The 22,872-nt window shown below is 31.8% G+C and overlaps 1 protein-coding gene across 9 annotated transcripts in view; it reads left to right on the top strand.

Annotated features, from left to right (window-relative positions):
- LOC129952855 (platelet-derived growth factor receptor alpha-like) overlaps positions 1-22,872 on the top strand; it is an 80,607-nt gene that overhangs the window by 38,455 nt on the left and 19,280 nt on the right. The window lies entirely within an intron of this gene.

Here is a 22,872-nt window from a genome sequence, read left to right as displayed (position 1 = left end):
CAGTTGAAGCCGAAGCTGAAGCGCGTTTGTGATTCAGCCATCAAGCTCTTCTATTTTGCCAAAAAAAAAATTGTTATCATCGCAAATTATCGCTCACTATTCCCAGTAATGTTGCAATTTGTATCATCTCAGAAAAAATGAGGCTGTATTTTAAAATGCTTCACATTTAAAGGCCAAATTGCTGCAAACGGAGCCGAACTGCTAATTTCCGGTCATAACTAGCACATTTCGCACTTTACGTAAGTGACCATAAAGTGGAAGAAGCGCGTGATGAACTTTTATTCAAAAAACTGCAAGCGTTGTTCGTTTGTAAGACTTATTTACTTACTTACTTAAGGTGGCGCTACAGTTGTGTTTGAACTAGTACCTCACTCAACAATATTCTCCATCTACCCCGGTCCCTAGCTAGATGTCTCCAGTTTCACGCTCCAAGTTGGGTGAGGTCACTTTCCACTTGTGTGCGCCAACGGATCCGCGGTCTTCCTCTGCTGCGCTGTCCTGCGGGTGTGGATACAAAGACTTTCCGGGTCTTAGTCGTTGGACTCTTACCCTTCTGGCTAAGTCTACGTCACTGTACAGCCCGTACAGCTCGTCATTTCATATTCTACTCCACTCCCCTTCGATGCATACGGGACCGTAGATCACGCGAAGAACTTTTCTCTCGAACCGACCCAAGGTGCTTTCATCCGCTTTTGTCATAGTCTATGCTTCTGCTCCGTATAGCTGGACGGGGATGATGAGCGTCTTATATAGCGACACTTTGGTCCCTCGAGAGAAGACTTTACCTCTCAATTGCTTTCTTAGCCCAAAGAAACAGAGGTTAGCAAGAGTTATTCTGCGTTTGATCTCAGCGCTGGTGTTGTTTTCTGCGTTTAAAGCGGAGCCTAGGTAGACGAAGACCTTGACTACCTCAAAGTTATGTCTGTCGATGGTGACGTTTTGACCAAGACGTCGGTGTTGTATGTCGTTTCTTGACGACAGCATGTACTTTGTTTTGCCCTCATTATCCGTTAAAGCCCTTTTTGCCGCCTCTGCCTTAATACTCACAAAAGCCCCATTGACATCTTCCTATTATGTCAATGTCATCAGCATATGCTAGTAATTAGATAATGCCTCTAGTGTTGACGTTTGAGCTCTGCACTATTCTTTCAAGCACGATGTTAAAAAAATCACATGACAGCGCATCACCTTGTCTAAAACCTTTTTTGACATCGAAAGGTTCTCTTAAGTTGTTTCCAACCTTTATGGAGCAGCGTGAATTCTCCATGGTCATCCTGTACAAACGGACGAGTTTGGCATGGATGCCAAAACTAGACATGGCTCTATACAGCTCGTCCCTGTATATGCTGTCATATGCGGCCTTGAAATCGATGAAAAGATGGTGGGTGTCCATTTGGTGTTCTTGGGTCTTTTTAAGGATCTGCCGTAATGTGAATATTTGATCGACTTTGGACTTTCCTGGTCTAAAACCACATTGATAAGGACCTATCAGGTTGTTGACGATGGGCTTTAGACGTTCACATATTACGCCAGAGAAGATTTTATTGACGATGTTAAGAAAACTGATTAATCTATAATTGGTCCAGCTGCTTTAAAGAGCTCGTCATTCAATCCATCCGCTTCAGCGGCTTTATTAGACTTCAGCTTTGATATGGAAATCTTTACTTCGTCTAAGTAGGGAGGACGGGATTGTTGGCTTTCATCGTCTATGTTGAATGGATCATCCTGCCTGACAGCGGAATTCGGTTCGGCGTCTCCGTTATACAGTCTGCAGAAGTGGTCCTTCCATATCCTCAGCATTGACTGCGGAACCACTATGATGTTTCCACTTTCGTCTTTGCAGTCTTCGGTTCTAGGTTTATGTACCTGTGAATTTCGTTTCATAAAACTTTCGAACTTCATTCCTGCTTTTAAACCCCTCAACATCTTCGACAGCACGCTTCTCATGCGCTCTCCTTTACCTTCTGAGAGATGTTGACATTCCTCATCAAACCAGGGGTTCCTTGTTGGTGGCTGCTTGAAACCCAGCAAATCAGATGCGGCTTCTCTGATTGCATCTTGGCAATGTTGGTACTGGTTTTCGAAACATTGTGTTGGCGACAGAGAACTTCGAGAGAGGTTATTTGTAAGTCGTCGGAAAAGGATTTGGCGATTTCTTGCGATAATAGCCGTTTGACGTTGTACCATCTCCCAACACTTCCCTGTTTTGCCTTGGGTCTGGAAACCCGAAGTGCTACCTTGGCTACAACGAGGTAGGGGTCCGAGTCGATGTTAGCTCCTCAGAAAGTTCGAACATCCACGGTAGATTGATCTGGAGAACTCCAAGTTTCTTTGTGGATGTTGAGGTGTGGAAAACGAGTACTTGCTGCCATGACGTTTCGACCCGCAGAAAAATCTAGGAGCCTGAGTCCGCTGTCGGAAGTGTTGTCGTTTGTAAGACTATTAATGGTTAAATTATAGATTAGCCTAAAGATTTTTGACAGTTGTTAAAAAACACGAAACATACGCGTAAGCTGTCAAAATCCAAAGTTGGAAAAAAAGTCTAATAAGTCTAGGAAAATTTTCAGTAATAAAGAAGAATACAACTTTAGCTGTTCAAGTCATCTGACATCTGTCAAACTCAATGATATAATTTAGCACATTTTTTTTATACGAACTGTTTAAAATATGAAGCACAGCATTCTTAATGAAGGAACGTTTTTCAACAGTTTATAGTATAGTTATAATATTTATTCTTCATTTAGGCAAATATTTTTGTATGAACTTTTTCATCCGATTACTAATGTATTACAGTAAAAGCCGATTAAGAGTTAGTTCAATATTTGAAACATTAATTTCTCCTTATGTAAGAGTATTTGAAAACCAATTACGTTTAAGACACTTCTCTTAAGTTAAACTGACTTAAGTGAAAAACATTTCAACAAAAAACTGTATAGTGGGAAAAATTTAATCAAACAGAATAAAAAAGTAGTTAAAATCTTTTATTTCTTGGTCTTTCACGTTAATTGTTGTTGGTTATTCAGGTAATTGTAAGAGCGTCATTTTTTTTTCATTTCGAGGTTATTTCAAAACCTGCTTACATGATGATCTTTTCAGACTTAATTAAAGTAAAAACCCAACATAAGGAGAAGACTTTGACTATTTTTTATTTCTATCAAGCGGGTTTTACTTTAATTATTTGTGATGATTGAAATAAGGCTCTAAATTTGGAGAAAAAAAAATCAGATATAGACATACAAATTGACTCTAAAAACTCTAAGCCTCCGAGTTCCTTTATTTAATGATTCAATTTGTATTCCTTGAATTAATTCATAATGCAAAAAACACCATTAATAAAAATGTAGCATCCTACATATGTTTATAACATTCATATTTCAATTTAAAATATATTTAGAAAATTATTGTAAATTATTTCATCTAATCGATAAAGTATGACGCAAGCTTTATTTTATTTTTATTTTTATTTTTATTTCACTTACTGATGGTTTTGTGAGCTTAGTACTTTACTAACCTTCTATACTGTATCTGTTTGTGGCATCTGTGGGGTTGATGAGCATTTTTTTTTCAAGATAGATATACAAAAAATAAATAAAAATAAATTCATATTTTTATACATGACGCACAATAATTGAGGTTGGATTTGGAATTAAACGCAATTCAACTTAAATAATTTTTTTGTTGAAAAATTAACAATTTAAAAGAGTTTAAGAAGAGGAACTATAATTTCATAAAATTATGCACCTCCGTTTAACTTTTCAATAGAACACAAGTACTTTACGTAGATCTTAACAAGACAAACAAAATAAAAACAATAACAAATTTAAATAATTACAATGTGTATAAATGATTGTTTAAATTAATAGCTAAACGTTTGCCTGTCGCATATCAATTACTAAATTACTTCCCAGATAAGTTTGGATTACAAATTTTATGGCGACCGACAACAAGTTATTTTTAAAAGTATCTAGACTCAGACTCAAGTGACAGAACATGTGTTAACAACATGATGGCTGAGATATTTGTATATATATTTTTTGATTTATCGAAATTTAAAATCGAAAATATTTGTGGCAGTTATTTTAATTTATTCAACTTACATTTTGAATATTCAAGCATAACTTTACAAACTCGCACTTTTTTTAACTCAATAAAACTGAAAAAGACGCTCGTCAAAAAATTTCTCAGCTAAAAATGTACGAAATCAAAACAAAATCATCATGAAATTATAAAAAAAAGAGCGTATACGCCTAAGTGAACCATAGCTATATCTTCTATTCTATAAAGATGAATGTTCGAAAATTAAAGAAATACTTTCAAAAAAATAGTTTACAAAAAATCAACAACATGCCAATATTTAAAGAAAACCCATCAGAAGATCGAATGTTTTCATACAAATAGAATCGGCGTGTATAAATTTGTATTAAGAAAACATAAAGGCAACACATTTTTTGGGGCTTTTATTAATGTACTCCTATAAGTTTAAAATGAAAAATGTAAAAAAAATAAAATCCATTTTAAACAGATCATAAAAAACACAAGATGCGAAGTTCATACTAAAAACGAAAGATAAAGTGAAAAATTGCTTTCCAGATAAAATTATTTTTTTTCTTTAAATTAATTTTAATTGTATTATTTTTGTTTTGATTAAAATCATGAAAGATAAATGTATACTATAAATAATTTAGGAAACTGGGTGAAATAGGAGCTTTAAAAACAAATTATCTAACTGATGCTTAAGTTTGAGAATACTTTAAGTAAGAAAGAGCTTGGGATAACTTCCCATCCCGTCTGTCTATTTGTTTTGCTTAAAAGTTTGTAGGGTTGGGTTGAGAAAGTTGTTAGTTGAATTATTCTTAAAAAATTTAATAGTTAAGTTTGAAAGTCTAGTTTTATTAAATAAATTTTTAGTCGAAAACAAAATTTAACCAATTTAAGTAGTATTTCTTAAATTTTTACAAATTGGATGAATGAAATAAATTTGAGAGATATCAAGAACCGAACATCAATTTTTACCAAATTTGCATACTATTTCTTGTAGATTTAGACCGTTGGATTTTTATTAAAAAAAACTATTGAATATCGACACAATATTTTCTGTGAAATAAAAAGTTTGAAGACAATATTAAATTTTTGAAAAGCTATTTGTGTGGAAAGTAAATGTTTACTAAGTTTCAGTATTAATTTTTTTTAGTAGTTTCTTATTTTTTGTAAAAAAAAACCGTCAATTCGAATTTTCTCAAAATTTTTTCGAATGTTGAAAAAAATATTTTTTATAAGTTAAAATTAGTTCGAAGCCATAATATCAAAGTTTTGAAAAGATATTTGAGTAGAAACCCAATTTTTGTTTTCTTTTAAGTTTTTATTTTTTTAGTTTCAAGCCAATATCTCAAAGTTTTCAAAAGATATTTAATTAATATTAATCATTTCACTTTTATTATTTTTTTTTACAGGTTTTTATTTTTTGTAAAAAAAACTATCCATTTGATTTTTCTCAAAATTTTACTGAATGTAGACAACAATATTATTTAAAAGATGAAAGTAGTTTTCAGCAATTTTTCTCAAAGTTTTGAAAAGATATTTGAGTCGAAAATCAATTTTTACCCAATTTTGTTAAATTTTCTTAAAAGTTTTTATTTTTGTAAAAAAAACTGTCAATTTGATTTTCCTCAAAATTTGACTGAGTGTTGACAACAATAATTTTTAAAACATAAACTTAGTTTAAAGTCAATATCTCAAAGTTTTAAAAAGATATTAAAGTCGAAAATCAGTTTTTACCAACTTTTATTATTTTTTTTTATGTTTTTATTTTTTGTAAAAAGAACCTTTTACCGAATGTTGAAAACAAAATTTTCATAGGCAAAAAATAGTTCGAAGCCAATATCTCAAAGTTTTGAAAAGATATTTGAGTAGAAAACCAATTTTTATTAAATTTTCTTTTAAGTTTTTATTTTTTATAAGAAAAACTGTTAATTCGATCTTTCTCAAAATGTTACTGAATGCTGAAAACAATATTTTAAAGAGACAAAAGTAGTTTTTAGCCTATATCTCAAAGATTTTTTCAAAAAGTATACTTGTTTTGTATCACGTTACATTATATTACATACAATTCAATTCAAGTCTCTAGCGTTTTTGGTTCGTAAGATATCAAAGGTTAACCAAAATGTTCACCTGTTGCTATGGTAAAAAAAACCACCCACGCAATTTTTTGAGAGCCCTTTCTGCTTCTGTCTGCCTTATTATCTATATAAAAAAATGTATTTGAAGTCGATATCTCTTTTGGTTCTTGAGCTATGGGCGATGAAAAAACGTCGCGAAAGAACGGACACACGCACACACAGACATCTTTCTAAAAATCTTTAATTTGGACTCTAGGGACCTTGAAACGTCGAGAAATATCAACATTTTCAATTTGACAAATCGGACCCATTACAATAACTTCCTATGGGAAGTTAATAAACTTATATTTGTATTTCGTTAAAATATGTTGACCGGTTTTTGACCTATCATTTTTAAAAAAATTAATATTTTATTTAAAAAATCCAAAAAACAGACGTTTTTGGTCATCAAATATTATTTAGACAAAAATATCCATTCGCTTAACGAGAATCTGCTTAAAAATCAATTTTTAACTTTGAACTCAGGCGACTTAATTTACACTTATGAAATCACTAAACCTAATTTTTCGACTTGACAAAGATAATAATGTCAATCTCGAGATTGTTTCTCATCAAAATTGTCCAAACTCACGAATTTAATTTCTTATTGATTTGCCAACTATGTATTAATATGTTAATTTCACAGCTGTCAAATGACTTATGAATAGTTCCTTATATAAAAGTTCATTAGTTGGTATGTAACATGTCTGTCATTTTGTCTAAGCTCAGAAATAATTTGAAAAACTTTTATTTATTAGATTAAGCTGAAACTGAACTTTTATTTAATCATCAAACCTGCTCTTAAAGCTAAATTAAAAAATGCTTCAGAAGTGGTTTGTTAAGTTTCGTTCACATTTTGCTCGAGTCACACGGCGGGGCGGCGCAGTGTTTATAATCGAATTTGAATCAAAACAACAGAATTCTTGTTTATTTTGTCAAGGTTGAACTATTTCACTTCAAAAAGACATTACAAATCCGTTTAGCTTATGACATAAATGTATGTCAATATATTTGAGCCTTTAATGAGAAAGTTTGGTGTAAGTTCAACAAAAATACTTCTGACAGATATTCACCAAAAAGAAATCAATTGACGTTTTATCACTTGATTCGTTTTTCTGTTAAAAAAAGAGCAGAAAACTTAGCTGTCAAACAAACATCTGTGTTTCTTTTTTAGCTTAGGCGTATCAGATCAGAGAGCTTGGGTTGTGTTTCTTTTTTCCTTAATAAAATAAATAAAAAAACATCACGTTTGTATTGTAGGGTATGACAGAGGCAGAAGGAAAATTTTTAAACGTTTGACAGTTCAGTTCTCAAGTTTGTTTCATAAATAAATCGGAGATACCTGATCAAACTTTCCTCAAAGTATTCGAAGAATTTAAGCTCTTCCGTGATGGTCTGTTCTTAAAAAGAAACTCCGATTTTTGCCTTCTTCAATTCTCTACTCTATTCAACTGTCAGATACAAGAATTAAACGTCAAAGGAATCAAATGTAAACACCGTCAAACACATCAAAAAATAAGTGATGCCAAAAGACTTTAATATATGAACATATAAGTCTACAAAAAAATAGATTTCCTTCTTAATCTTTTAGTTTACTAATGGTTTAATAATTAAAGTATCCAACCATCATACAATATGATATTTTAATGCCTTTATAATCAAAATTAATTATCTAATCTGCATTATCGACAATTTTTGTATTTTATGAATAGTTGCTTATATGAAGTTCATTAGTTGGTATACTCGGCGCCGCGTTGTTAACTTCTGTAACCTGTCTGTCATTTTGTCTAAGCTCAAAAATAATTTGAAAAACTATTAATATTATTTCAATAGTTAGTTAAAAACTAGTAAACATTTATTTTTTACATAATGCTTTAACTGAACTTTTATTTAACCATCAAACTTGCTCTCAGAGCCCAATTAAAAAATAATTAAGTTTACCGAGGCTTTAGAAGTGATTCGTTAAGTTTCGTTCACATTTTGCTCGAGTGTTTTTAGTCGATGGCGCGGCGTCGCGGTGTTTATAATCGAATTTGAATCAAAACATCAGAATTCTTGTTTGTTTTGTCAAGGTTCAACCGTTTCATTTTAAAAAGTCATTACAGATCCATTGAGCCTATGTCATAAATCTATGTTTGTCTAAGTGGTTATAGTTGAGCCTTTAATGAGAAAATTTGATATAAGCTCAACAAAAATACTTCTGACAGATATTCATCAAAAAGCAATCAATTGAAGTTTTACCACTTGATGCGTTTTTCTGTTAAAAAAAGACCATAAAACTGAGCAGTCAACCAAATTTCTGTGTTTTTTTTTAGCTTAGGCGTATCAAATCAGAGCGCTTGGGTTGTGTTTCTTTTTCTCTTAATAAAATAACAGATCTAATGTTGGAAGCGATTAACATAACGTTTGCTTCGTAGGGTATGACAGAGACAGATGGGAAAAGTTTGACAGTTCAATTTTCAAGTTTGTTTCGTATATAAATCGGAGATACCTGATCAAACTTTCCTCAAAGTATTCGAAGAATTCAAGCTCTGCTCCGTGATGGTCTGTTCTTAAAAAGAAAATCCGATTTTTGTCTTCTTCAATTCTTTACTCTTTTCAACTGTCACACACAAGAATTAAACGTCAAAGGAATCAAATGTAAACACCGGCAAACACATCAAAAAATAAGTGATGCCAAAATAGTTATGTATATGAACATACAAGTCTACAAAAAAATGAATCTTTTAATTTACTAATAGTTTAGGAATTTAAGTATCCAACCATCATACAAAATGATATTTTAATGCCTTTATAAACAAACTTAATTATCTAATCTGCATTATCGACAAATTTTGTACATACCAATGGAGGTACAAATGAACGAACATACTTTCATCCTTATCATGATATTCTTCTCAAACCATATCAATATTGTTTATTGCTCATCCAAGCCATAAACCGCACCATAAACCCGTCCGCCGCGTCCGTCCGATTGGTTTATTACATTAATAAATCTTCAATTTTCCAATATAAAATTTTTCATCATGAAATAAAACATTCCTCAAATATTCTCTGTTTATTTTCTGTCTACATACAAAAAGACTCTGATGAATTAATCCTTTCGTAAACATTCTCCCAAAAAATAAACATTTCAGAACGAGACTTTCTCTGAAGGTAGTTAAGGTACCAAAGGTATATGCACTTAAAAAAGATATTATATGCAACTCACAACACACAAAAGGTAAACCATCGACATAAATCTTTTAATTCCTTCAAATAAAAACCAATAAGCCCTCGATTTCATCAACAATCCCTTTTTTTGAAGCTGGTGTTTCTTTTTTGGTCTACCAAATTAAATATGACGCAAGGTGCAGCAACTAGAGCTGTACAGAGCCATCAATCCCAATCGAAAACACAAAAATCCTTTCGACAACGACCAAGCCCGTTCACATGCGGCAGCCCGGCAGCGGTTTCGAGTGCACACTTAAAATTCATTACCTCATCCTAAACACTGCGCCACCGACTGTGTCGTCGGTAAACGTCGCTCGGTATCTTTGGGCTATGGCTACATCGCATCGCACTGCATCATCTACCTGTAAAGAAGTCTGCTTTGTCCTGTGAGCTGTGAGGTGAGTTTGCAGTTTTCACATCATGTTCTTATAAATTCCATTGCGTACAGTGCACTTTTGAAAAATCAGTTTTATTTTGAGGTGTCAAAATGTTGTCATTTTAGTCCGCCATTAGAAGACCAATAAAGTATCTTTTATGACGTCTGCGAGACTTCGACTGCCATAATTTCCGACCGTCTAGATATTAGAATATATTTTAAATTCTTGGTGCAAAGTGCACAGGCACACATTGCTCTCGCATTAGATACTCGTTATTTCGTAGCCATCGCTGCCGCCACGCCACTGCAATGTCTTCAACATTCAATTTTTCAATTAGACGCTTGCAGCGTTGAACAATATTTTTGAATGTGGTCTTCGTCTTTTATTGTATCATCTAAGTTCTCTTCTAATATCTCAGAAGACCTGTGAGATAGTAGCTTTTTATGTCGTAGCGTCGTCGGTCGTTTGCATGCGAACTCTTTTTATAGGCTGCTCCCTGCCATGACAGTGATTGACTTCGACGAAGGGAAGTGTTTCTGTTATTGCCTCTTGGGAGCCTCTATAGAGCCAGAGAATGTGTAGTGTTGTCTTGGCTTGGCGCAGATTCAGATATTCAGAAATCGTGTTATGCTTGCTGACATGAATATTTAAAATCCTCTGAATCTCTGAGTCGTCTTATAGTTTTGTGCCACTAACTGCCACAGCCATTTGGACTTGGACGGGACGGGAACTTATGAATGAGAAAGACAGAAACACACATTTTGTATTTATTTTATTGGTTTTGATGATCGTCAAGGTAGATTTTGATGGTAGGTTCACTTGGTCGTGATTTTTTATTTAATCTAATATATTTCTATTGCTGCTTCTTAATGCATTTCGAATGGGAAGCAGGTACCAAGTCGAACTCGAGTACCTAATGCGAAGCCAACACTATTTCAATAGTAGTGTGCATTGGCTGTCATTTATGGCTATAAAAATATAATATATTTTGGAATTGGATATGAATTTAATTTTTGATTGCCACTTTTTTTCAATTGATGGTCTGGTGGGATATTTTTTTAAGGGTTTAAAGAAATGAGTTTGGTGCGTAATGCCAAAATTTATTAAAAAATTTAATTAGAAATTTAATCAAAGTGTCATTACTAGACAAGGAAGTATTTAAGTTCGAGTAGATATGAGTTTCATTATTTTCCAATTTGTTTTTAATTTAAGAAAATTACCACTGAATTGAAACCAATTTTCTTTTCTTTTAGCAGTCAAAGTGTGAAAAATCTTGTGCGGAGTGACCAACTTCAATAGATCTCACTAAACAAACTTTAGGCAAATCAAGCGAATTCAGTGACAAGCACAAGCACACGTCATGTCATAAACAAAAATCTCTGTTCTGTCCAGTTTTGTTAACTTTCGTTAAATCTCACAAAATTTAACGAGAGTTATTGATGGTTTTCAAATATGGATTTTTTTTGAGTCGTTGAATTTGACGTTTTATAATTGCGTCTCTCTAGCACTTTAAGAAAAAAACAGGCTTTTAAAATGTTTTGAATGAGTTAAAATGATGAAATATTCAAACGAGTCCAAGTCAATACTGAATTGTGCAGGTTTTAACTTGGTTTAACCACTATGTTTGATGACTTTTCATTCAGTTTTGACATTAGCTTGAATTTCGTTAAGTATATTACAATTTGGCTCAAGGAATTCTGCATCTTTCTCAGGAGATGTCATCGTCAGCGTGACACTACCAAAACAAACAATTTGACATTAAATACTTAGAAAAAAGAATACAAAAAAAATGGAAAAGTACTATTTTCAACTCCAAATTTATGTAATGATCTGTCAAAATTATACAACACGTTGAGAAACAACGCCAAATATTTAACGATCAAGCTTTTTCCATAGTGTTAAGGCCCAGCTATAATAGTCATAAGCTAGCGTATGCGCGCATAAGTAAACGTGCGAATACAAAAAATCTCAATACGAGTGAACATAATGGAGTCTAGCTCCGTTTCGTTCAATTTGTCTCAGTTTCGTTAACTTAAGCAAGCTTTAGCAAGAGCGATCCCAGTCGCTCGCCAAATAAGTAAAATCTGACATGTAGATACGTGAGCAAAATTGCATTATGGCTATCCGCAGTAATTACACAAACTGAAGTGAATTTTCGTTGGGTTTTTGACATAAGCTTATGTTTGCTTATGTCTATTATAGTTGGGCCTTTACTTAACTTGTGCCCGGAAAATTGTAAAATGTTTTGTTTAGGTTTGTTATTGTTGTGATGCTACGGACTTAAGCGATGTTGACGTTTCTGAGATGACAAATACCCTTAAAATATAGTTTTTATTATTAACGTTTGAGCCCTAAATGAGTTATGATATTTGTTCCAGAAAAGACAATTAAAACAAGTATCAATATTTAAGACTTTGTTTGCATATTTCAATCTTTTGAGACAACTAATTTTGACATCTTATAGTTAGATATTTTTAGTTTTGTTTTTAAATTAGTGTGAGTGAGGTAAAATATTGAAAATTAATAAGTTGTCTTAAAGGAGTCCAATGTGAACACATTTTAAAAAATAATTAAATATTTTTCGAATTGTAAATGTCAGTAAAAAGTGACAGGCAAAAAGAAGAGACTGTTATATTCTGATCATTAAAGGCTGTGTTTACATTAAGCTCTTTCCTGGTGACTTATTTTGACGTCTTAAGATCTACATATGTCGGTCTCATTTTTTAAATTGAAGCAGAGATTATTTTTAAAATTAGAAGCAAGATACAAATTTTAAAACGTCAAAAGAAATGAATGTGAACACACTGTTAAGAGTATTTACATGTCTCCAAAGTCACAGTTTTCAACATTTTATACACACAAAAAAGAGAATATTCCTCCATTTAAAAAAAAATGGGTTTTCGTTTGTTTCGTTTTGATATACAAAATATTATTATTTTTTAAGGTAAATTAATGGAATTTTATTTCATTAATTGGAATGTAAGCCATTAACATTGGAAAACAATATCAAGCAAGTGACCTCCATGGCTAAAATTGCATCATCATGTCATTTTCATAAAATTTTAAATTGCAAAATTTTCTTATTGTAAAAGTGCAAATCTTAACTGAAATATGTTCCATTTTTTTAGTGAATATTTAAGCCCAACTATAATAGTTGAGTTTTGACATTAGTAAGCTAATGTCAAAACCGAACGAAAACTTAGCAGAAGTTATGGTCAAAACAAAAAGTAACCATAATTGATTCAAGTAACTTAAGCAAATGCGTTTCAAATTTGACATTTGCTTTAGCTCGAGCCATTTAAATAACTCTGGCGTTATTGCGCGAAAGTTATCGAAATTTAACGAAACTGAGCAGAACGTCTAGTCTATTATGGTTAGTGACATATAAGGCTGCGTATTGGTTCGTTCCCTTAAGCTGGCTTATGCTCGGTTAATTCTATTATAGTTGAGCCTTTAAGAATTTCAGTGCGTTGTTGTGTCAAATGTCAAAAGATGACAGCTACTCAACAGCATACTACTTACTACTTTTCCAGTGATGTCGAGAAAATAAAAAATAATTTTAGTATTGAGTTCTTGAGTAAGCTGGCTTATGCTCGGTTAAGTCTATTATAATTGAGCCTTGAAGAATTTCAGTGCGTTGTTGTGTCAAATGTCAAAAGATGACAGCTTCTCATCAGCACAATACTTTATAATTTTCCAGTGTTGCCGAGAAAATAATAAATAATTTTAGTATTGTGTTCTTTTATAAAAAAAAAACTGTACATTTAAAAGAAAAGTATGAAATTTTTTGCGTTTCCTTAGTAAGTGTGTGAAATGTTGTTAAAAAAAAACAAAACTTTTTTTGAAGTGAGAAATTGTACTAAACAATATCCTTAGAACTGATTTTGTCTCCTATTTTGTGTATTTATTTCCTACTGTATAATAATCGCACATGAATACGAATACTCTTCTTCAGTTAAATAAAAACTAATAATATTCAGTTTGTCACTTATTCATACTCTCTTAATGAATGACATTTTTATAAATTCCTCAACGGTTTTTTATTTTCTTATACTTTGTATTGCACAATCGTCGTATATTATAAAACATAAATAATTACGCATGCAAAACGTACAATTATGCAAATATTAAATTGCATTGGCGAGAAAAGGACTTCTTTTCTTCTTTATGACTGCAAAAGAAAAAAAAACAACAAGATGTCGTTTACGCGCGTCTACGCATAAAACGTAAAAACTGATTTTCTTGAGGGTTTATGAATGAAATTATTTTTATCACATCCGATTCGAGTACACAAAGTTACGTTGCACATTCTTCAAATGATGACACATGGCATATGGTTTGTTGTTATTGGCAAAAGTTATTTTAAATTCACTTAGACGATTGAAAATTATCTACTTTTTGTTTTATAATTGTTTGTTCTCATTCAATATTTGTTTCATTTAATTCTTTTTATTTGGGGAATGTGTATAGAAACATAACAAAAGTTCAAAAACAGAACTTAAACAGCTTTTAACTAATATTATGACACTTCGAATGACAGCTGAGTTTGACAGGTGTTAAATGCCAGTGCTACCAACTAGAAACCACAACGATCATGATTACACACTAAAACACTTCTTTCATTCATGAATAATTGTCATGTGTTATTTTCTCAAATCCTCCAAATAGTTAAGAAAGTCATATTCGTAAAAGGATTATTACTTTAATCCTCCCCTCAAAACGCTAATAATTTCGATAACACTATTTTTGTAATAAATCGATTATCTATAATTATTATCCTCGATAAAAATATCGTTTAGATAAACATAAATAAGCAGTTTAACAAGTACCCACTTCAAAAAGGACTTAAACACACGATAAACAATAAATTTTCAAAACAAACAAAACATTAACAATCAGACGTAAGCTGTGTTCTGCTTCTGCTGTTGATAAATTATTTGAATAAATTAGACCACCGACAAGTCTGACATTTAACAAGGAAAAAATAATAAACAAAAACCAAAAACATAAACACCATCGACTTACCCTATGTAAACTTAAAGTGGCAAACACATTCTATCTCGTACTTTGGGAGTTGTATTTATACGCAGAGATACAATATACACGAGAAAATCAAACTTTTATAAGGAGGTGTAATTCCACGAGGTGCGATGTCGGTACTGCTACTGACAGCGAACTGTACACCAATTGTGGGTGTCTTGAAATACAAAAATTGTTTCTTACGAGTGAAATAAAATCTCTTCAATAAAAAATGATTAGCTAGAGGAGGGTAGGTAAACCATTAAAAAAACAGTAAAATGCTTTTATTTGTCTGAGACGGGTAAAAGTTTTTCCGGGTTTCCAATTATATTAAGTTTCAACATATAAAAAGAAAATGGTGATTTCAAATCAAATCTTTGTTTTCATTTTCTTCCAATTCTCGTGTGTATTATTATTTTAGTCAATACTTGAACTTAAGTTTTAAACAAGCGATAAATTTTGTAGGTCAAATACTGCTTCATGATTTGAATAAATAAACAACAATTCAAATTTAAAGAAAGAACGAAGCGACGTTATAAAAAGTTAAAGTAAAATGGTGCACCTCAAATAAAACATCGGATTTCATGGTGATTTTTCATAAGTAGATGGCGTTGAAGAAGAAAGTTGTTGCTTATTTCTTTGTTAAACAAATCACCTTTTTAATGACCAAAATAAGACTATCTACGAGCCATGGCAGTATGAAGACCAAGATTAATGACTTGTGTAACCAAAGAAAAGAAAATAGATACAAAAAAAAAAAAAAAAACTAAGTGAAAAAATGTGCTTCATTTTATTTTATTGTACATGTTTTTGTTTAACATTTTTTCATAAGCGCATTTTTGTGTTTAATTTAAAATTATGACTATTTTTAAAATATTACATAATAAGCATTTTGTGCAAATATTAAAAAACAAAAACAGAAAGTGAATAAGGAGAAATTTGTTTACATTTTTACTCTTATGAGACCTTTTATCTAATAGACTCACTTATACTCATATAAGTTTTAATGAGAATTTGTTTATAATATTTTCAGGAAATAAATGATTGCAATGAAAATTTCACTTTAAATACTTATCTTTGAAATTCCTAGAGCACATGTTGTGAAGATTTTAAGTAGAATACTCTTTTTAGTCGAGACATATAGGAACTTTAGGAAATCGTAAAGCATTCGTAAAAAGTTTCAAAGATGGTTAAGAAGTCGAAAAAAGTGTGTCCGGCGATTCTGCCCTGCTGTATAATTGTTTAAATAGTATTTTATGATCAAAAATGTCGTATTTTTTTATTTATAACAAATAAAAGAAAAAAAGCCGAAAATATTGCAGTCATATTCTTATAAGTATTTTTGTGTTATGTCTGCAAAATATTGTACGTTTCTGAATAGTACCGCCAGGATAATGCCACCACCGCCATCTTGGAAAAAATATTTAGTTGACATTTTCCGCGAAGTTTTTTTTTTAGAAAATAATCTGAGAACAACCTGCTGTCAGAACAATTATCCATAAGGTGGAGATTTTGGAATTTATTCCTTTGTATTTCAAAAATCTTTTTTTTTTGATAATGCTCATAATTTTGTTGTAGTGCTTTCTAAGAACCTTCACAATTTGGCCAACAAAAGTTTACTTCATCCCCTCTTACCTCCCATTCTAGAAATTTTGTCTACAGCATAAAATATGAAGACTTTTAAAGAATTTTTAAATGAAACTCTCCACCAAAATTCAGATTTATCGGAATTTTTTCGAAGTAATTTTTGCATATAATTTTCCTGAACTCTTAAATATTAGATAGAAGAAACTTCAGAAAAATTCATTCAACTAATCCAGCGATGCCAAGCTGCTTGAAAAATACAGACGGCTCCTGGACAATTTCAAGTAATAAATCGCTGAACTTACTATTGGACAAAAACTAAATTGGAAACGCAACGTACAGGAAAGAGGCAAAAAAGCTACTGTAGCTCTCTTTACTTGCAAAAAAGCTATCGGTAATAAATGGGGCTTACAACCCAGAATCACGCATTGGCTATACACATCGGTACTCAGACCGATGTTAACGTACGGTGTGGCAGTATGGTGGACTTCTTCTTCAGCTAGCCTATGTTAAAGCGGATCGCTTCTTACGACCCCATCTGCGGCACCATGCACTCTACTCTACCTAACACCTTTTGACATTTTTAGCAAACAAATAGCTGCAAGTCCTGCTATTTGCCTTAAAGCTTCGTCGCAGTGGACTAACAACAACATTGGACACTCCGTACTTCTTAGCTATTTAGAATCAATTTCAAAGCAGACAGACTACAGAAATTTTGAGATTTCTATACCTCCCAGATCTTTTTGGGTTCAAAACAAATTAAGGGGTTGGTGGAAGTGTGTACTCCGAAGACTGAAATTAAGTTTTTAATTCCGCCTTCCCAATCATTGTAGCGTGTTCCAGGCGAAAGAAGTCTTGTCCTGGCTTAAAGAAAACGCGTTAAACTGCTATCAAATCACTGGACTCTATCTCTACAAACTCTATTACAGTCCATAACTGTCGATCATCTCTAATGGAGATGGCACAACAGTTTAATATTTACCTTTGCTGGGTGTAGATGAACTTCCACTGAGCTCAGGAGGAAGCCTCAAGATTCATGTGGTATCACAATGGGCCTAAACTGGCCTAAGTGTGTCCGTTTCCACCTTGGACAGCCACTTTAAGCTTACCTACTCCCCTTTCCTTCAAATGTTTTCTGCAGTGTAAAATATGGAGACTTTTTTAGTTTTAAATGACGCGAAGTTAAGATGAAACTCTCCACCAAAATTCAGATTTATCGGAATTTTTCGAAGTAGGGTCATTTCTTTATATAATTTTCCTGAACTCTTAAATATTAGCATATAAAATTAAAATGTGTTGGAATAGGTCAAACTTTGTTTTGAATTTGACATTTAACTTTAAAGTGCATTTTAAATACACGCTTGAATGCAAACTTATTTTTCTTAAAGCAAACACTTTAAGAATTATCATTGATTGATTGATTGAGCTTTATTGAAAAATATTGGACAAATTTAACTCGATACGAAGCAATTCTTATTTTTAATTATAGCTTAAATATAAATTTTAATTTAATCATTTATGGCAGTTTTTTAAGTCAGTCGGAATGCTTAACACTGCAAACAAATGGAGTCGTTTCCAAAATTTCATTTCCTTCGATTTCTTACACCTACCTTTGAATATAAGAATCAACACAAATCTATAGACTTTACCCGAAGAAATAGAAAAAATTGGATGGAATATAAACTTTACAGGTAATTCAAAAGTTTGAACGCACCCAACAATTCATCTCTGCGATATGTCAAATTTGTAAATAAGATATATCGAGTTAAAACTTCATCCAAATTCTAAACGATACAAAATAAATAACTTTAAGTCTAGGAAACGGTAAAAAATTAAAGATATATTCGTAGAAATACAGATTCATCATCATCAAACATCACTTAAGTATTTTGTGTTTAATAATTTTACATTTTAATATAAGGCTTAACTCCCATCCATAGTTAAGAAAATTCGATAATACAGGTGGAATAAGTTAAATTCTTTTAAAAACAAACAAACCGTGTGAAATTGACATCTGCTACTGAAACTGTCAGTTACAAATATTGATAAGTGTCAGTTACTTATTGTCAATTACTTGCTTGTTATTCTATTTTGTTGTTAAGTATATTTCCCAAATAAGGCTCCTCGGCTTTAAAAGTATCAAAAAGTATACGTACAAATTGCGCTAACCTATTCATGAGAATATTAAACTTTTCCTAATGTCATTTAAATGTCAATTAAATAAGATATTCGAGTTTCCCAAAGATTCAATCATTAGTAGTTGCTATCCAACAAAAAAAATAAATCAAATATTTTTAATCATTGAGGATCTTCAATCGCACCCCAAAATGTAAATATACAACAAATCGATAAATTCAAAACATTAGCACCACTTGCAGCAATATTTTTTTGACAGGTCTAACGTTTCCACATTCTTCAAAACTTTACCTAATGGTTGCATCCATTATAATCGCATAAAGTAAACTTCTTATTAATATTAACGCGTTGTTCGATTTTTATGCGATTCATCCTTGTATGTGGCAAACATTCAACTAATAATTTGGCACTTCAAATGACAACTAAGTTTGACAGATGTCAAATGCCAACTTGAGACATCAAAATTCATGAACTACTTATTAGAAACATTATTATTAGTATTATTATTATTATACAGAGCACCCACTCTGTTTGGCTCAATACAACAAAATTAGCTAACATTTTGACAATTTTTATTAGAACTGTCAAATACAAGGTTTGACCTCTTTCAACAAATTTGTTTTTTGACAACAAAAAAGTCCAACAAAAAAAAACTAACAATAACCACTATTGCATTATTTATTCAACTACAAATATAATGACTCAACTATTTATTTATCTAGAATTAAAAACGCACTTTTCAATTCGATTTGGCAGGATGAGGTACAGTAATACCAAAGTCATTACTATATTTATATTGATATTGCAATTATATTGTATTTCCTCCTTTAACCCCTTGCTTCCATCAATTTCCCGCCTGATGCAAGAAAAATACAATAAATAATAAAAATTTAATTTTCTTGGCATTTATCCAATTTTAACTTAGGTATTTTGAAAGTCTTATACATAAATCAAGGAACAAAAATATGTACATTCGTTTAGCGTTTATTTAGCTAAATATTGCCAATAAATAAATTAATTGAGTTGTTTAAATTATAAAATTATTCATGGTGAATTGGAATTTCGATGTTATTTTGGAAAATTTCTTGATTTTAAAATTAATTCAGTGAAAAATTTAAGTTAAGGAGCGAAAGTTTTGTTTTAATTTTATAACAAATCATGCAATTTTTGGAACTCGAACCCATATCGATGAAAAACAAATTAAAAAAAAAAACCTAAAATCCTCACGTTTACGAATCGCATCGATGATGGTTGTGTTTTGCAAATTACCGATTCAAATCACGTACCGATTTCCCAGTCTTGACTTTGACGTTTCGGTTGGTTTATAAATATAAACAAAACAAACACACCTTAGTAATCGACCCCAAAAAGCAATCAAGTGAGTGGTTCTTAGTTCTGAATTCTCGGATCTCTATGCAATAAATTTGAAAAAATTGCGGATTGGAGACCTTGGCCCGTTTTTTAAAATGGAAAATAATGGAAAAAGAAATAAAATTTGTAGAAGAAAAATAAAATAACATCGCTAATCAGAATGTGATACCCTGCGTCGCTGTTCGATGATAAACAGAAGCAAAACAAATTGAGTTTCGTTGAGTTAATTCTTTAATTTATTTATTAAATTTTTCTTAGAAATTCGCATAAAAATGCATATGATATTATAATGTAGGAGATGACATTGAATTCAAATTTATTATATCTTGAGTGTTGATGTCAGAATTCAGAAATGTGTACTTTGAGCCATCTGGTGGCACATTAAAGCAGATATAGTTTGTGTCAGTTCAGTGGCATGGTATAGATTTAAATTCAAAAACAAAAAAATTCTACACGCCCCAGAAGTACGTAGGAATAACGAATACGTACCGGGCTCAGCCGCGGTGGCGGTGGCGGTACACACGGTCGGGAATAGAAATTTTAATTAATCCCAATTGAATGACACACGAGCGTGGTGTGTTCATTTACTGTGCTATGAGAGGGGAAGACAAATAGTACGAGTACGAAAACGAGAACTAGATGATATGGGAACTAGGAACGCCACCGTTCGTCGCCGATCATCTCGCCCATACACAATATTTGTGTTGGCTTCCATATACTGTTATGACATACATACAAGTAGTACCTATGCATGGTCGTGTATAAGGTAAACTACACATTTCAAATAGAACGGCATGTTTACATTGATGAACGACGCGTGTAGAGTTGAGTATTTTTGTGTAGATATGTTTAAATATTTTGGCCAAGTGTCAAAATGTTTAAGGGGCTTGTAAGTGGCTTATTTTAGGATGTAAATCAATCTTAATTAGGTATAAACAAAACAACAGTAAATGACGTTGGCAGCTTGTATTAGGCAGGTAGGATGTTTTTTGAAAATGAATGAAGTAGACTTTTCTTAAACGTATAAGTATTGCCAAGCGCCATAGTTTTATATAATAATTAAGAGTTGCAGAATACTTAAATAATTCTAGATTTAAATTTTTCTTCAGCACAAGGACCAGAAAACCTTTATAAAACTTGCACTTAGGTACTTTGGAACTACTACTTAAATATGTATATATATACAGTATTTTCAAAGTACACTGTAGTTTATACCGTGATTTTAAATTGGTACCGCTTGCATTTGACATCTGACAAACTTAGCTGTCATTTGAAGTGTCATAATATTAGTTAAATGTAAAATTAATTAAATCTTACTTCCCAAGAAATCGGTAAGATTTTACACAAATTCGAAGAAAGTGGAAGCGGTACAGATGTCGCCTGTGCATCATCGTAATGCACTTTCAAACTGCTGATACAAATTAATCGTTTTCTGACGTTCGTTCGTAGGCAAAGAACGTTTCATACACTACTTTATTGAACGGCGATTAAAGACAATGACTTGGACAATATTTGTATCCAACAAGACGATGTCAAAAGCCACAACTTTATTGCTTAAGAAGTTTCCTGGTCCAATATTTTCATGTTTTGGGGACGCATATTGAGCATCAAAATCATATGATTTGACAGCTTTAAATAAAGCCCGTTTTTTTGGTATTCCATATATAGCACAGTGAGAAATTTCCAACAAAAGGATCCGCAGTAGCCAGATTTTTGTATTTGAAATTTGGTACAATTGAAAGATCTGTCAGAATAATAATAAAAAAACACACAATTAAAATTAACTTAGCAAAAAAACTAACTAAAACTAATAAAATATACAATTTTCAAGAAGAAGTGGTTAGAAAACATCTGGAAATTGAGATTCTATAAAAAAAGTTAATTTAACAATTGCTTCAAGCAGCGGGTTTGTTCGTAGACTACTACATTAACATATGGTGTTGACATTCCTTATATACTTGAAGCGAGTTGAAATGAGCTTGATTCACCTCGATTACGGTCAGGGGTCGGAGTCGAGTCAAAATTTGCGAAGAAAAACATGTGTGGAGGCGTTGGTTTTACAGAAAATGCATTATGGTCTGTTTATTTGCATGTTTGTGTACAAAAAATTATAGTTTTGTTTTAATCAAACAAAAAAAAAGTTGCATATGGTGCTGAACTATTCACTTTTTCATTGTTTAACACGAATCAAACTATTCCACTTGCACTTCATAAGAAAAAACTGTCAAACTTAACCATTTTTCAATCTGCACTTTGCTTTCTCTTGCAAAATAAGTGCAGTTAGTCCATTTTCACTAACAAAACTAATTAATATCAACAAAAATAGATTGATTTTTTTCCCCAATGGAAAACTCACATGATTCCAAATGCACACCTACTCAATGGACACAGCCATCGAAATAGGAATGCAATATCAATCGTACAAACATTTGAGAACGAAATCACATAAGATGCATTCGAGACTAGTATAAATGTCAAAAACCCATCCAAAGTAAGATTCCACTCTAACTTTTATCGGTGTTATTCATACTATGGATATTGTTTCGATAGATTTTCCAACAAAACACGGTTATTATTTTCGAAACCGAAAAATTGAATTTAAATATATATTCTTAGGTGATTTAAAAAGTTCTGAAGAACATGTTAACCACAAGGTTATCAGGAAATGTATGCCATTAATTTTTTTTAATTCAAATCTTCGAAAACAGTTTTTGCATTGAACCCTATAAAAATTTAACTGTCTTAGATAACTTTTGTTCTTGCAAAAATTCACTATCATCAGAAGAATAAAAATCGCACCAGAAAGCTTATCATTTTATTATTATTTTTGTCTTAATTAACAAACGTGTCTCTAATCTGTGTCTTGAAAAACCAATCTTTTCCCCTTAGAATCTTTGGTTAGCCAAATGGGTTTTTGTGGTTTTTCAAAACATAAAAACATAATTAGATATCAACAGGAACCAAAAGATAGAGAACTTTCTTAAAACTTTTATGTGGCTAGCCGAAATTATGCTTTA

Source organism: Eupeodes corollae, chromosome 3 (assembly GCF_945859685.1).
Source record: "Eupeodes corollae chromosome 3, idEupCoro1.1, whole genome shotgun sequence".
Taxonomy (NCBI): domain Eukaryota; kingdom Metazoa; phylum Arthropoda; class Insecta; order Diptera; family Syrphidae; genus Eupeodes; species Eupeodes corollae.
This window is presented reverse-complemented; position numbering and strand designations above follow the sequence as displayed.